The sequence below is a fragment of the Haemaphysalis longicornis genome, unplaced genomic scaffold, assembly GCF_048455015.1.
Source record: "Haemaphysalis longicornis isolate Haplotype H1 unplaced genomic scaffold, Haemaphysalis longicornis Haplotype H1 scaffold_3, whole genome shotgun sequence".
Taxonomy (NCBI): domain Eukaryota; kingdom Metazoa; phylum Arthropoda; class Arachnida; order Ixodida; family Ixodidae; genus Haemaphysalis; species Haemaphysalis longicornis.
In genome coordinates this window covers 228,928,081-228,943,966 of record NW_027526335.1, presented here as the reverse complement: position 1 = coordinate 228,943,966, position 15,886 = coordinate 228,928,081, and the positions used below count along the sequence as shown (strand labels likewise).

Genomic DNA, 15,886 nt, shown 5'->3' with positions numbered 1-15,886 from the left:
ACCGCGCTACTTGGTCATCTTTCACACAGGAAAGACAACTGCGGTAAGCTTGTGCGGCTAAAGAAAACTAAGACGACACGATGAGCCACTACGAATTGAATTTTAATTTCCGAACAACGCCAGTGACACATTGCTCACCGTAAAACAAGAATAATATCAGGGAGCGTTAAAAGACAGCCTTAAAAATATACTGTCCCTGGGAACACTAAGCGATATAGTTGTGTTCGTAAAACGATAGATAATGCAGTTCTTTTGTTGAGATGGACCGCTGATCCACTGTTCACCTAATCTATGAATTTTCTCCGCTTCTCTAATTTATCGGGTGGTCTGATATCTCTGGCGGGTGGTCTACTATCTGTGTTGTGCATTGTTCGAAATTTGGCATGCAGCCTCGCCGGAGGCAGTATGAGCTTAAAAGTCCACTAGCAGAATTTGAAACGTTTTTGCGTTCAGCTAGCATTTGATTTAGGCGCCAGCCCCTTTGGCCGAGGTAACCCTTGTTGTATGCGTTGCGAATATTAAACAACTCCTTTTACACATGGAAAAAACTTTACTCGTTGGTGCTTTTTGCACTTCTGCTTCTGCGAAGCGTCAGTGTTAACTTTTCAGTAAAGTCATGAAAACTTGTCTGGGGCAGCAAAAAATACGGCGACTCCTGAATCTTGTGCGAATTTCTCAAGTCTGTGGAAAACAAATACGCATGTAAGGAATGACGGTTAGCTTGCCTTTATTGAATCTGGATTCTATTCCTGAAGATTCGATTAGGCCATGCATTTGTAGCGCTATCAACAATCCCAGAAAAACAGAAAACAAAACATACTTCGGGAGCGCCGCTTCCTAAGGCGTTGTTTGTCACCGGTAGCACGCCTGGACGTTTACCGGTGACGTGATATCCAGAGGGCATTCTTATAGCATGTCTTAATGGTGTCTCTCTTAGCCACGTTAAAGTGAGCCGAGTCAAATGGTAACAAAGGCTTGCTGCTCGCCGACTCGTGTGTCCAACTGTCCGCTTGGTAGGATGAAAGCCTGAGTTCCAGGAACATTAACTGGTGTTGAACAGGCGCTTAGCTTGTAACTCCCAGGAACGCCATGCGCTTTGTAAACAGGGCAAACACCTCCCTTTCTACATTTTCCAAATCACTCTCTCTGGCTTCCGGAAGCGCGAGATAGTCATCCACATATCAGCAGTTTTGGCGGCACTGGGGCCTTGCACTTGCTGATCTAAAAATTGCTCAATTTTTTCTAGCATGAAGTCGTTGAGAATCGGCGCGGCGCATGATCCGACACATGCACTGGTTTTCTGGTGGTACAATTTTGCTTAAAAATAAGCGTAAGTGGAATTCAAATACAGGTTCAGCAGTTCGAAAAACCCCTGAACAGATAAAGCTGACTGATTTTGAAACCGCACCGCACAGTACTCGTCCACCACCCTCTCAACACACGCACCGACAATATCATGCTGCAAGGAGTCCTACAGGTCTTGCACATCAAACTAGCGAGCAAGGAAGCCTCGGGAATCGCTCTGTATAAAAAATTTAATTACGTCACCCCATGCGAGGAGGCGCTGGGCACGGGAACACCACTCCGTGCAAAGAAGCGACGAAGGTAAAGTGCGCGTAAGGTGGTCGAAGCAGACCGCGTGGGGAAATAAGGGGAAAAGGATATAGAGAGAAAGGAAGCGGAAGAGAGGTGGCAAGGTGGGAAGCAGGAGGAACAAGGGGACCGGCGAGTTCTCAGCTGGACGACAACGGCCACCAGACCTTGAGGCCTAGCCACATCCTCCTTCTAACCCGCAAGAGTGGCGATAACTTGATACTGTCGGCAATGCCACGGGCCTTCTGGAACCCTCAAGCTCCTGGCAAGAACGCCACGTCATTACTCAACCTCGACCGCCGCAACAGCCAGTGCACCGCGCCCGCACTCCGAAGCCATCGACCCACCACGTGAGGCCAAACAATTGTAGATTGGAGTGTTTTAATTGGAACTGTACTGATTATCTCGTTTTTTAATTGCATTACTGCAGTTTGTTTTGTATCGGCACCACCAATACACGAGTCTGACATCAGCCGCCCGGCCTGTTCTCAGCCAGTTTTACCAACCTTCCTCAATAAAAAAACAATAAACAATAGATCCCTTACAGGAAGCGTTTTTAGCATTCTTTGCAGGGTCATCGCTACCTTCTTTTGCCATGTGCCACTTTCCGAGACTATGACGCGTAGACGGCCATCAGTGTTATAAGTTTTGGAACCATAAAAATGTGTAAAAATCACCGTTAAGACTTCTGCTGAGCTTGTACAAGTTCAATTCTTTGTGCATCTTCTTAGCATTGTTACAGCTGTCGAAACCAGAGACCAAGGCGAGCTCGGCTTTTGACATAGACACCGTGTTAGGAAGCACCGCGAAACCTTCTTCCTTGTCAGAAGTTAGAAGCACGAGTGGGTTGCATAATGTGACTGAAATTGCTTTCTGCCGCCATCAGCGGGGATACCGGTTTACACCGCGCAAAATGTCAAAGCCTTCCGACGCGCACCTGTCATGTTCCGTGTCGGCGGCAAGCACAGCGACGCGCTTGACGGCCCAGGAGCTCCGGCAAGTGCTTCCTGGCTGGGTAGCGAATTTGGGCCTTTCACAAGAGCTTGACCGGCATTATCAGGAAGTCTCACAATTCCAGTGGTGGGGATGGTGCCGCTTGGACGGGAATTTTAAATGCATAGCATTTTAGTAACTCACAATGTCACGCGGCGTTGGCGTGCCTTGTCGTAGTCCGCATGCGCGCCTTGTCGTAGTCCGCATGCGCGGCTTGTCGTAGTCCGCAGGCGCGCCTTATCGTAGTCCGCAGCCAGGCCACTGCACTATGAAAGAAGTAACAGTTTCCGGCGCCCGGTTTCGAACCCATGACGCTGCGGGCGGAACGCAAGGTGCCCGGCGCACTACCGACCGAGCCACGAAACCGACACAGATTTCGATGCACCGAACGCGCCTTATATCCTTCACTCATTTCTCGTTTGTTTCGAAAGCGCCACAAGTTGTCCCGCGCCTCCAAAAGATGGCGACACGGGTCCCGCAATCGAGAGATACGACTTGCCGGCGCACCCCCTCGGAAATGCTGTGCATTTGATTGTGCCCCTCGCGAGGGGGATGTTTAAAGCTACCTAAATTAAATTGAGAGCTAGCAAGCATTTGCGAGAAGCAGGAGACGTAAATTTTTCTTTCAAGGCGATGCAGGCAGTTCCGCGGGAGTCTCCAGCCAGAGGGCTTCCTTTGACGACTTCGTCGGATCGTGCCATTGAGGCCACTCGTTCTTTCGGTGGTGTGGCGGATAGCGACGCTGCACTTGCAGGAAGAGGAAGTGCCGGTATAAGCGGGCTTGCGGGCTTGGTTGTGCAATTCACTGCTAAGAATGTTGGTAAATCTGTCGTCATGGCCCACTGAGGGTAACAGGCTACCAAACAGGAGCAGAACTTCCGGAGGTAGAAGCCTCATTAGCCGGTGAAAATACACGGCTAGGCAAGCCAAGAAACCGATGAGAGAGTCAAGAAGGCATGGGTACAAGGAGATGCTGTCAAAAGGCCCCCTTGTAGCGGAAATAAAGCTTGAAATAGGGGAAGCTTGGCGAGTTGGTAATATATCATCGTGGTGGAAGGCGCGAACTAGCAACGGGGACAAAAGGAGAAAAAGAAGGCGACACGGAGCGCTACTATCAACTGAATATTTCTTTCCAAACAATAGCACTTATATACACTAGCACTGGTTACTGTAAGACAAGGATAATACAAAAAAGAATAGTAAGCAAATACGGATTTTGAGACGACGGGTTGGTCAAAACTGCCTTCCCTGTCTCGATAAAAGAATATGTATAACGTTTGAATGGTTTTCGTCTCAACATACTCTTGAACATGGCCAGTAGAAATGGAAAAAGGTGGATATTGGTTCGAATTTAGAACAGTTGTACGTTGATTTCTGATGTTTCCCACCAAACATATTCTCCCATCTAGGTTTCTAGAAATAAGGGTTCGTCCTGCGCAGGGTTTCGAGTCCATCGACGAGAAGACGTGTTTCATAATTTCGGGGATGAGGGTGTGATAGTGGTGGTCGCCAGGATAAGGGCACGTTAGTTCACGTACTTCTTTGTTAACTGCATCGTTCATTCCAGAGCCTCGTGTTCAGGTGTCCATGTCATCTTGCAAAAGTTTTTCATTGTTGATCGGAGAATTTTTCCGAAGAGTTTAGGTGCTGTTCTTGCAACCAACAGTCTAACGGCCTTTCGGTGTCCGTAGCGATGTTTATGCTTCTATTCAATCGTCCCGCTAGTTGTATTGCAAGGAGGATGGCTCCGATAGCCGAACTGAAAACAATTCAGTGACCTTCCACTCTGTGAAGAACGATGACCAGCCAAGCTTTGGTACGTAATGTTAGACTCGCGTAAGCGGGTGATTGTTCTACATAATGGCCCGTATTTATCGGCAGTCACTAACTACGGAATGACTACATTTAGTAGCGCTCATGACTGACGCAATCGTGACTGACGCAAGTCAGCGCTCGCTAGGCCCTGACTAAACCAAACTGCATTCAGGTCTCCACCCAAGTCTGTTCAGTAAGAAGTCAAACCCGCCGCGGTAGCTCAGTGGCTAAGGCGTTGTGCTGCTGAGCACAAGGACGCGGGTTCGATTCCCCGCCGTGGCAGCCGCTTTTCTGATGGAGGCGAAAAGCACAAAATTTCAGTGTGTACGAGATTTTGGAGCACGTTAAAGAACCCCCGGTGGCCAAAATTGTTCCGTAGCCCTCCACTACGGCGCGCCTCGTCACCTGCGTTGCGTCGGCGCGTTAAGCCCTACAATCAATCAATCAATGAGTAAGCAGTCAATCGCGAGTCGTGACTGTGACATATTCAGCTTACGCTGCACATGCGTTGAAAAGATATCCCCCTAGCAACAGGACAGCGGATGTGGATACGGCTAAATATATGCCTCACCATGCAACTTCTCTCGTTTCCGTTTTCGTTGCCTCTCTCGTCGTCTGCTTTCCGTCTTACGGCAATCGGTGGGCTCGGTGGCTGCGTCTGCCCCTGTCGTGTCCTCAATCTTTGCTACGCAGTGGTGGTATGCAGGGTTTGTTAGCCATCCAAACAGCTCATGTATGGCTCAAATTTGCGATGAAATGACCGACGAATGGCGTGTGCTCTGTGCATTACGGAATTAATCGGCGCCGACAGCCTACAGCTCACAGGCAGTCCCTTTGAATCGACGCATGCGTGGCTCGCGTGGTGACGAAAATGTGTATTTTTAGTCCCCTCCATCCGTCATCGACAAACCCCGCTTCATCTGAAGGCGAAAAAAATAACCATAAATAAAGCAGTGGGCTTAAACCATATCTCTCGCTTCCCTCGCTCCCCACCTGTCTCTACAGCTAAAGTAAAGTAACCAACCTGCCCTTGTGTTTGCTTTGATTGATTGATTGATTGTGGGGTTTAACGCGCCGACGCAACGCAGGCGATGAGGCGCGCCGTAGTGGAGGGCTCCGGATTAATTTTGACCACCTGGGGATCTTTATCGTGCGGCGAAATCTCGTACACACGGGCGTTTTTTGCTTTTCGCCTCCATCAGAAAAGCGGCCGCCGCGGCCGGGAATCGAACCCGCGACCTCGTGCCTTGTGTTTGCGGAATGAGCGTTCGGTTTTGCCTGCTTTTCCAATTGGAGGTAGAGTCCATATTACGTAGAGGGGAGGTGATGCTCGGGCTGCCAAGGTGCCAGATCGAGCTGCACGGGACCGACTGTTAGAGTCGTGAGGCTGTGGCCAGACACAAGGAAGTTTTCCTATGCTCTTACGTTTACCCGGGGCCGCATTGCCAATTTTATTACTGTGTTATGTGTTCCCATGTTTCTTCAGCGTGTTCTTTTTGCTGTAGCTTAGAAACAGTAGTTTGGAGGCAATGATTCCTGTGGCAAATGCGCATATCTTACAGCAAGCTTGTCTAATTCAAACAAGTGTCAGCCTTCGAAGATTTTATTGCGGAAGAAACCTTCCTCTTTACTGAGTGTTCGGATCCAGTGCTGTGCTGGTGGCGCAGGTTGCTGTGAGAAATAGCATTCTCGTGACATCGCTGAGCTCGTCATAGCTTGGATTATTTGGAGTTTTCCGCGAACAGTCAGGTTGGTGAAAGGTGACGCGAAAACTTTTGAGTTGTTCTCAAGTTTTGTCTGTGTATGTTAGCTCGTGCAGCCGTAAATAAATAGTTATCTTTTAATTCTAACTTATACCAGCTGCCGTCGTGTGTAATGTTTGTTTTGGTACCTTGCGTATCCATTCAGTTATATGGAGGATTTCACAGCATTATTCGCTCTAAAATAGGACTGTGTATGTAGATGACGTCACGAAACGTGCGTGCTAATTCCAGTGGCATTCCTGTATGGAACAAATTTGCAGCGAGTGCGTGGAAAGATTGGTCGCGTTTGAAGTAGATTTCTTAGGGGGGTGTGTTTTATGCTTCCCACTTATGCTCCCGTATGCCTCAATGAAGTTCGATTGTTGTCGTCTCCATCCCTGATGACCTAACAAAAGCAATAAAACGTGTTCGTACCGTCCAACAGCGAAAAGTGTGTTCTTTTTCACTGACATTGCCAGAGCTTTTACCTTACGGGTTTTCTCCCGGAAACTATAAAGGCGACTTGGTTTTGCCGATTTTTATTGGCATGCGGGTGGTGGGGCGTTGCACCATACTGCCGCGCGCCGGCGACACATTCATTGGAATTCACCGGTTGGTTGAGAACTGCATAAGTGACGGTACCTTCAACTAATGCTGCATGACATGGCGCACGACACCTGATTTTGTGGGTTGGATTGCCGTGCGCCCTTCAAAAAATGAGGAGAGCGCTTGTTTTATCGATGCTGCTCCACCGCTTGCCGCAGCGCTTTGGCATCGAAGTATGGTGTTCATGGATGTTTTAGCTGCCAGAGTCATTCATACGTATCGCTGTTTCGAGATTGCGGTTTATTGAGACATTTACGGAGCATGTCGTGCGCGTTGCGGTGCAGATATTCGCTTAAAAATTGGCCGACCCAGCCAGCCCTATTGTACTGACAAACGGCAGCCATATTTTGTCACTGCCTAAGCAAGCCCCGAGCCGTACTAAAATTTTCCTAATCACATGCTAGGTAATAACGGCTAATAAACCCTAATCACGACTTCTAAACCCTTCACATAGCCAGCAACGCTAATTATGCACTCTAAATGGAAATTCCCCGAATAGGGAGTAAATTGCTTGCCCTGTAGTGTGCACCGTTTAAGGAGTTTTATTTACTCCTCAGAGAGGGAGTATCTAGAAAACTCCCCTCAGGAAGGGAGCTTTCTCAACCATTTTAGCGGAGTATTTTCGCTCTTTCTCCCCGATGTTGGGAGTTTCTGGGAGCATTTAGCGGAGTATTTCGTGCTGTACATTACTCCGTCGAAGAGACGTTTTTTGTGGCATTCAGCGTAGTATTTTATGTAATTAAGAACACCCCTGAAGTAGAGTGTGTTTCACTATCCGGAGAAGCATTTTATGTCACCTAAAGCTCCACCACGAATAAGTGTTTTTGAGTGTCTAGTGAAGTATTTTGTTTTTAAAAACCACGAATGAGCAGGGCAGTACCGAAACTTCCAAAGAACAAAACAGACGTTTATTTCCTTGTCAACTTCACGTCAATTTGAAATTCAAAATAGAACAAATAGCACGTCAACTTAAAAAAAAGAACAAAATATTTGTGTTCAAAAATACATCAGCTGATACTCAAACCTAAAGACGGAACACGAATAACTACAATGATGGAGACTAAGTCATATCGAGAAATAAATCGCATCAAACTCAAATGAAATACATATCAGTTGAAACATGAAACACGGTAGAAAATATATGCGGCTACCAGCCATACGGTGGCCCAGTCGGGTTGTGCTGCTGAGCCCAAAGATGGTGGTATGAAGCCGGCCACTCTTGAGTTTTTCTGGTTAACACGAAAAACAATAAATGTCGCGTGTGGATATTTTCCCCACGTAAAAAAACCCATGCCGAACCTAAATTACGGTGCGCCCCAAAGTCATATGAGCTTGAGCTCGTTGAAACCACTAGTTACTTTGTTTGCAGCTCCAAAGTAAGCCCATCACATCTGCGCCTATTCTACTCACTCATTAGCGCGAATTCCAAAGAAAGTGACCAAACGTTGTAAAGCAGAAGTTAGGCCCCTTCTCTATTTAAACCACGTGATTTGTTTAAAAATAAAAACAGAAATAAAATGGAAAATTAGCATCATATTTGGCCAGTAGCAACATTACCAAGTTTGAAACGGAGTTTACAGGAAGGAGATGACTAGCAACGTCAGAGAAAACAACTACCGAAATGCTAACTGAATTCAAAACAGCGCAGACACTGCGGAAAAACCACATACGGACGACGTCTCAATACAAAAAAACGAGGACTAACCATCAGAAAAAAACTAAGCAGGGGATTCTCATATGACGAAAAAGAAGAAATATCACCAAATCCGAAGAAAAGGAGATGTTTAACTACGAGAATGAAAACAAGATGCGACATAGGAATGAGTGGGAACCTGGGTAAAGTGCATGCTTTCGGTGACAGTAAACTTGCTTTGTGTGCGTATGTGCCCCCTTCTTTTAATCGCGTTCCTTAAGCGGTCGGTGCGCGCGGCCGTGCCTCGGTGTGCACGGTACGGCGTCCGTGAACGTTCCCAGAAAACGACGGGGAGATTTCCTGCCCGCGTGACGGAGGGCGAAGGGGCCAATGTCTGCTTGAAAAATCACCATCGCGGGCGTGTTTACGGCGCATTTAGAGCTTTTCTGGCACTGGAAACTCGTTGATATAAAGGCAGCAGCGGCAGCAGGCATGTTGGTTGACTGACGAGTTGCGCTACTTCTACGCAGATAAAATTTCATCGCTGTCCCCTGCAAGAAGAACCATCTGCGATTGCCGCCGATCCAGCGGATGGCCAGCTACCGACGCAGCACAGACGTCACACCGGCGGAGGAACGACACCCCCATGCAGGATCAGCCTACATAAACGAGGCATCGGAGCAACAATCCTCACTTGGTAGCAGCGGCAGCAGGCGTGCTGGTTGACTGAGTCGCTCCGCTATTCCTGCGCAGGTTGGCATTTTTGTCGGAACTTGTGACCTGTGCATGTATTTTTGAACTCCCGTTCTGCTGTTGCTGCTGCCACATTTCTACCATGCGTGTGCTTCGCGGTATACTAGACACGCTGTTAAAAGAATTTCGGCAAAAGATGACTGACATGCGGAAATCACTCGAGAGGGAGCTGCGGAAAGAAAATCGTGAAATAAAGACAACTCTGGATAGCTTAAACAAGTCATTCTAAGAAATGACAGAGCGGTTCAAGGAAACTGAAGAGCAGAATGCAGAGCTAAAGGCAGCAAACAGCTCCCTCGAAACTGAGTGCGGAATGTTAAAAAAGCAAGTTGTTGAATATTACCACCGAATAATACAGCTGGAACAATACAGTAGAAATAAGAACATAGATATCAAAGGTGTCCCTGTTGTCCCTTGAGAGAGTCTGTCAGAACTCATTGCTGCGATTGGAAATGTTATTAATGAGGACGTGACAGACGATGATCTTGAGATATATCACCGCGTACCTACGAAGGACAGATCACGTAAGAACATTGTCGTGCAGTTTCTTTCCCGTTCTAAACGTGATGCCTCCTCGAAAAGGCGAAGAAAAAGCGACTTTCTACTACTGATCTCGGGCAAGAGACTGCACTGCCCATCTATGTAAACGAGCATCTTTGCCCGTCGCTGAAAAAACTGCTCGGAATGACCGTCGCAATAAAAAGGAACATAAATGACGTTTCTGCTGGACGAAAAACGGAAAATGTTTTGTAAGGAATGCTGAATCGACGCATGCTCTTCTTATCGGTTCCCCCGACGATCTTGATAAGATATAGTAAACTCCTATCCAAAGTTCGACACTAATACACTATGGACAACCACCGCTTTTCAATAGAAGAATTCCCTTGTTTTGCAGACAAGAAAACAACATTTCTTTCATTTTTTCCCATAAATGCTCAGTCGGCTAGAAATAAAGAAGAATTGAAGCTGTTACTAGGCATAACACCTCCGTTTGATGCTATTATGTTAACGGAGACATGGTATCGAAGCGAACAAGAAGTGTGAAAACTAAATGGATGTACGACTTATTTTTTAAACCGTAGCTCCAAACAAAGATATGGTGTTGCAATCCTGACGAAGGATATTTTTTCTTGCTCCTTAGTCTCTAGCTTTTCAATATCAGCCCCCGACTACGAAATCTTAACACTGAAAAGCGACATTAACATTTTGAGTGGGATGTATCGCCCTCCTAAAGGAGCACTTTCGGACTTCCTTGCGTTTGTCGAAACATATTTAAACTGGATAAACGAAAACAATTACGCTCTAACCCTAGGGGGCGACCTTAACATTGACTTCTTACAGCATTAGTCGGTTCAAGAAGAAGTTATGAGAATTATTGAGGCAAATAGTTGTATTAATGCAATTCACCTAGCGACACGTGTTACATCTAGAACGTAGACCTTAGTCGATGTCTTTATTACGAATTCTAAATGACAAAGACATAGCGCCGGTGTTATTGATTACCACGTGAGTGATCACGAGGAATATAGGGACTTCCTCGTGCTAGATAACCTAAAGCCCACTAATTCCTTGAAGAGGCCTGTGCCACCTGTAACTTCACGTGATATTAACCCCACTACACTAGAACGTTTCAGCACAGAACTATATTCGGATACAACTCAAGAAAAATGCGGCTTTTCCCCATCAAAGGACCCCCCTCCAGCCAATGGTGTCACCGTATCAACGTGACGTCATGGTAGGCCGCCTCTATGCCGCGTTCACGGAAGAAATCACAGAGCATGTTCTTCCGCGCTTACGAACTTCTACCAAAATGGCCGCCTCCGCTGTTCGCGTCAATCCATCGGCGGCGTCATGTTCTGAGAATGATTTTTAGTGCTTTTCAGTCGTATTCCTTGTTTGCGTGTTGTGTGCAGTGTTCTTAACATATGCTCGGTAACGACAATCGCTATGGTGTTTTTTCTTCTGCTTTGTGAGCGACCGACCGGGAAATAGCTGCCGCTGCAGGTACTGGATTCTGTGTACGCTGTGTGATACAAAGCGGTCGTCGTCATCCTGTGCGGGCGTTTCGTCTTGAGCGTGAAGTGCTTCTCGTTCTACCGTTTAGTCCCTTCTGTGTCTGTGCTACCCACGTTATCGCACCAGTGACTGCGACGGGGGGCGATAGCTCCGTGTTAATTTCTCGTAGATTACGCGAGTCGTAAAAATTACTGTTGTGCATAGCGCACGTTAACGCCACGGAGAGCTATGCACGGAGCGAAACGCAAACAGCAAGACGTCGCGCGCTGCATTTCGTAAGAGCATATGTCGAGCCATGTGTCCCAAGTCCATGCCGGGCGCAAGCGTATTCGTCCAAATTGTGATGAAGTCGCCAAATACAAGAAGCTGAATTATCGCGTTTTTTGAACGTGAATGCGTACGAGCTGTAGCTTAGCTGCGTGATGTGATTTAATATGGCACCTTTTCTATTTTGATTTCCGGTTACGCTGAGATTCCATTGTTAAATGCGTTATTTCAAGCTGGTATGTTTTCTTGGCCTGTTTTATGTGGAGCGCTTTAAATTTTTGTTTTGGACAAAAACCTTTGTTAATTAAATACGAATAGAGATCTGCGTTGAGTTTGCATTGTCTATGATAATAAAGATTATACATGAGTATTACCACTGTAAGTTCAATTTCATTGTCTTGCTTAGGCTTCGCAAATGAGCTGTGCTTCGCGATAGTGAAATTTCATGAGCGAGATTTCATTGGTATGATCAGCTGCGACAATGCATGTGAAGACATGAAACACAGCACTGAAATCAAAAAAACCCACCTTTCATCAGAGATGTGCATTATTACAGCTATATAGGCACTGCTGGCCTTGTGTTTATGTCACTTAAGTAAGAAGCTGCTCTGTAATGGTGATCTGCATGTATGTGCTGTGAATTCGAGATAGAGCATTCAGGGTGAAAAAAGTGAGCATTTCACCCATTCTCCCTGTTGCATCACAAGTGGCTGCTGGAACAAGAAGCTCGCTGCTCCAGCACTGCTCAACATCGTGGATGCCAAGTCGAACAGTAAGCTGCAGCTTGCTGCAGCGCTGTTCACAACGCAACACGTGCCATGTCTACACATATATTAGGAGTGTAAATCACAATGACAGCACATCAATTGATGCCAAATTCATAACACGGGCAATGAAGTATGTTTGAAGGGTTACTTAGTGATCTGTACCATAAAAAGCTATTTGCACTGGTTGATGTATGACATGTCGGTTGAGTGCACGCATGGAAACACACACATGGTACATGTCGCTCCGCTGAAACTGGTCAATGGATATCATACTTTTCTTGTCATGCAAGAACCAGAATCTTATCATATGCTAAGGAAGAAATATATTATCTTGCCAAAAATGCACTACATGAAATTATTCCCATACATGGGAGGATCGATTTAAGCCAACGTAGTTTCCTCTTCCCAAAGCTTTGGGAATTGTCTTGATTAACGTTGTGCTTCTGCATTTTATCCAGTGTCTGAAACCACAGATAAAACCTATTTATCCTAATTCCTGCGTAAGACAGCAGATAGCAGCTAAACAGAATCAAAGTAGAAATAAAACACCGAAGCAACTTTTCTGGTCCTCACTGCTGTTATGTCAGATGTGGCTCAGACAGCTAAACATACACACTGCTGAATTATGCAGAGCAAATGAAATGAGCAATAAGAGACTGAAGCAGATTTATTAGTTTTAACGCTCAATCAGAAGACAACTTGGCTCAGCCAGCTACGCAAGCAGACAATGTTCAGTTACATGCTTCGATGTAGGCAATTTATTTGCAACTGTTTCTGCATCCCATACGTGCGTAAGTGTCCAAACAATGTAAAAAACGTGCAGTGAAAATTCAAACTAGTGTCTTGTCCTGTAGGTGAAACTTGCCTTTATCACCATTTACAGTGTCGCAAAAGGAGCCCCAACGCCACACACCGCAGAAGTGATTCTGCTTGAAGTGAATTTGTGAACTCGCTGGACTCGGCTTGCACACACCTCATGCTATACATGCGAATAGCCACCCTTCGTGCAGCGAAAACTATTGCACAGTGTAATCGTGGCTTTACTTCCAGGAAATAGTTTTGAACAGTGCGGGTTTTCTCTAGCTCGAGATGTACGGTTTCCTTTTATGAATACATCTGCCACGCAGAATCCTGTCATGACTGAATTTATTCGGCTTAATTCCTGCACCACACTTATAACAAATGAGATCAGAAACCAAGCACTGCAACAGCCTTTTCTTATTCTCATAGCTACATATCAAGGCAATCAACCATGAACCAGCACCACACAAAACACCGCTCCGTTCACTACAGCAAATGAGATCATAACCCGATTGTTGAAATAGCTTCTGCCGCCCTTACTGTTATAATGGAAGATCACTGTTGAGTCTACGACACAGCAGACAGCACTGAGTAATGACAAATTAGATTACAAACCAAACATTGCAATGGTCTCTTCTGATTCTCATAGCTACATGTCAAAGCAACCAACCCTGAGACTATTACGCACCACACACAGGCTGCTCAGTTAACTCCAGAAATAAATAAAGCCAACAAACAGCATATATGGTCTTCTCTGCTGTCTGACGGAGTTTCTTGCTTCTGCAGCTATGGAAACAGGTATTTAAGCTAAATACCGCACTCCACACTAACTGAACGAGGCAAAGGCGGCACTGGCGAATAGGTTGCAGCCTTACACATCTTGAAAGGACTCGATAGCAGATAGACCCCTGTCGGAGTCCATTTCGTCTTCACCCAGATGTATTATAATAGGTTGAACATGCGCACTTGCTCCACCGTCTCCTCTGAACTTTGTTTCAATGCTGATCACATGCTGAACAGTGTTTGCCCAGTGCTGAGCTGTTACCTTGGCAACTTCTTCCCTCAGGAGCACGTCTAATCTGGCAGCTTAAATGTGGCATTTCTTGCTGCGACGCCTCACTTCATCTGTGCCAATATGCGCTCAGTAGGACTGAGCTCACAATGGCAGGGCTCCCGAATACATCCTGTCTTTGCAGCTGCACCGTCCATCCGTTACCTGATTTACTGTGTCTTAACAGAGGCCACAAGGTTGAGGAGCTCCTTTTTAAGCGTTTTTTCATCCCAAGCAAGTCCTTCGGACGTCACCCAGTCCTGAACAACATTTTTGCGCGAAGTCGTCGTAGGCACTGCTTCTTCCAGTCACGAGTGGTACGAGGTGTCCATGACAATTACACTACCCAGTGGCAGTTGCAGCAAAACGGCCCCAAACCACCTTTCAAAGCGGATGTCGTCCGTCTCGTCGTGGTAGTCGCCTGCCTTCGTACTCCGAAAGATGTCCAGGCACCCACCGACGAAGCCGCCCGCGCTGTGCGTTGCAGTCAGGCGCTACCCTTTCCCTGACGGCTGCTTCAAACCTGTCGTCAGACCACGCATGAAGGCGTCGTGGTGGGAAGCAACCATCGTGTCCGTCAAACAGTCCATATCGTGTGTCCCGCATTCACTCAGGTTTCATCAAAGTAGAATATTTTTTTAATCTTCAATCCTGCACCTGGCGATGTCGTACAGGTACTTCTGCTGCCACGCGACAGTGTCGTGCCGCTCGATCAGCAGCGAGTTCCGGCCCCTCTTCTCATACCTGAACCCGATGTCATTCAGCAGCCGGCGCACAGTCCATGGCTTGAGAGGAGTAACGTCGTCGCGAGCGTTGACATCCGCAGCCATCGCCTTCACTGTCGGGATCCTATTGCGGCGAAAAAAGGCGATGCACGGACGACCGCAATGCGCACTTCGTGAAGTCGTCGTACACTTCTGAGCGTCGTCTCTTTCCAACGCTTCGCGGCACTTTCGGGAGGGCGTCGCAAGATTGCCATCGTTATTGCTGATCTCATTCTTCACGTCCATCACCAAACTCACGGTGATTCCATGAAGATCGCTCGTTGTCGCGACCGTTTCTTCAATGCTGCGCTCCGGGTGTAGATGCCGCAAGCGAACGTACGCGTTCCGGATCGTCTCCCGCCCGCAGCTGCAGATGACACGGAGCTTTTGTTTTTCTTGTACCATCGGCGTGGCGTGGATGGGAACGCACCACAATCCTACTGTTGTCAGATGGTGGAGGGATTGGAACCAAAGTGCAGCAAAACTCAACAAACCATCATCATTCAACTCCGAATCCTCAGTCGAGAACGATAACGCAGACTTACACGCGGCTTCTTCGGGCTCCAAAACGGAAAAGGGAACAGGCATTGCATAAAACCAGAAGGAAGCGGTTGAGGGAAAACCCGGAAGAGCAGAAATTTACTATTAGCAATAAAATTGAAACTTACAACTCCGGCTGACGAATAAGTTTTTTTAACGTGTTGCATTATATTGGCAAATAAAGAATTTTTAGCTAAGGTACTTATTTCGGCTCAAAATATAGCCGTCCTGAAGAACTACTTTTCGGCGCGGACTCACTCAGAAAAGCTTGGCTCCGAGCGCTGCCTGCAGGTGCAAGGCGGTCGGCCGCGACGTCACGTTGATAGAGCGGCACCATTGGCTGGAAGGGGGGTACTGGAAGTGGAGGATTCGGCTACGCCCCTTTTTTCTTGAATTGTATCCGAGTATAATGCGAGTTCATTGGACCGAGGTTTTCCAGACCTTGAATCCAGGAGAAGCTTACAACAGTTTTCTAGAAACCTTCAAAACAATATATTTTAGATGCTTACCCCCCCACCCCCCCCCCCCCAAAGTAAGAAAATAAC

General features: G+C 46.8%; 1 long non-coding RNA gene across 2 annotated transcripts in view; it reads left to right on the top strand.

Moving 5' to 3' along the window:
* LOC144173738 (uncharacterized) overlaps positions 1-11,750 on the top strand; it is a 171,648-nt gene extending 159,898 nt beyond the window's left edge. For both annotated transcript variants that reach the window (XR_013323377.1, XR_013323375.1), the window contains exon 4: positions 8,913-11,750. This is a non-coding gene — a long non-coding RNA (uncharacterized LOC144173738). The remainder of the gene's footprint in view (positions 1-8,912) is intronic.
* The last annotated feature ends 4,136 nt before the right edge of the window (positions 11,751-15,886 follow it).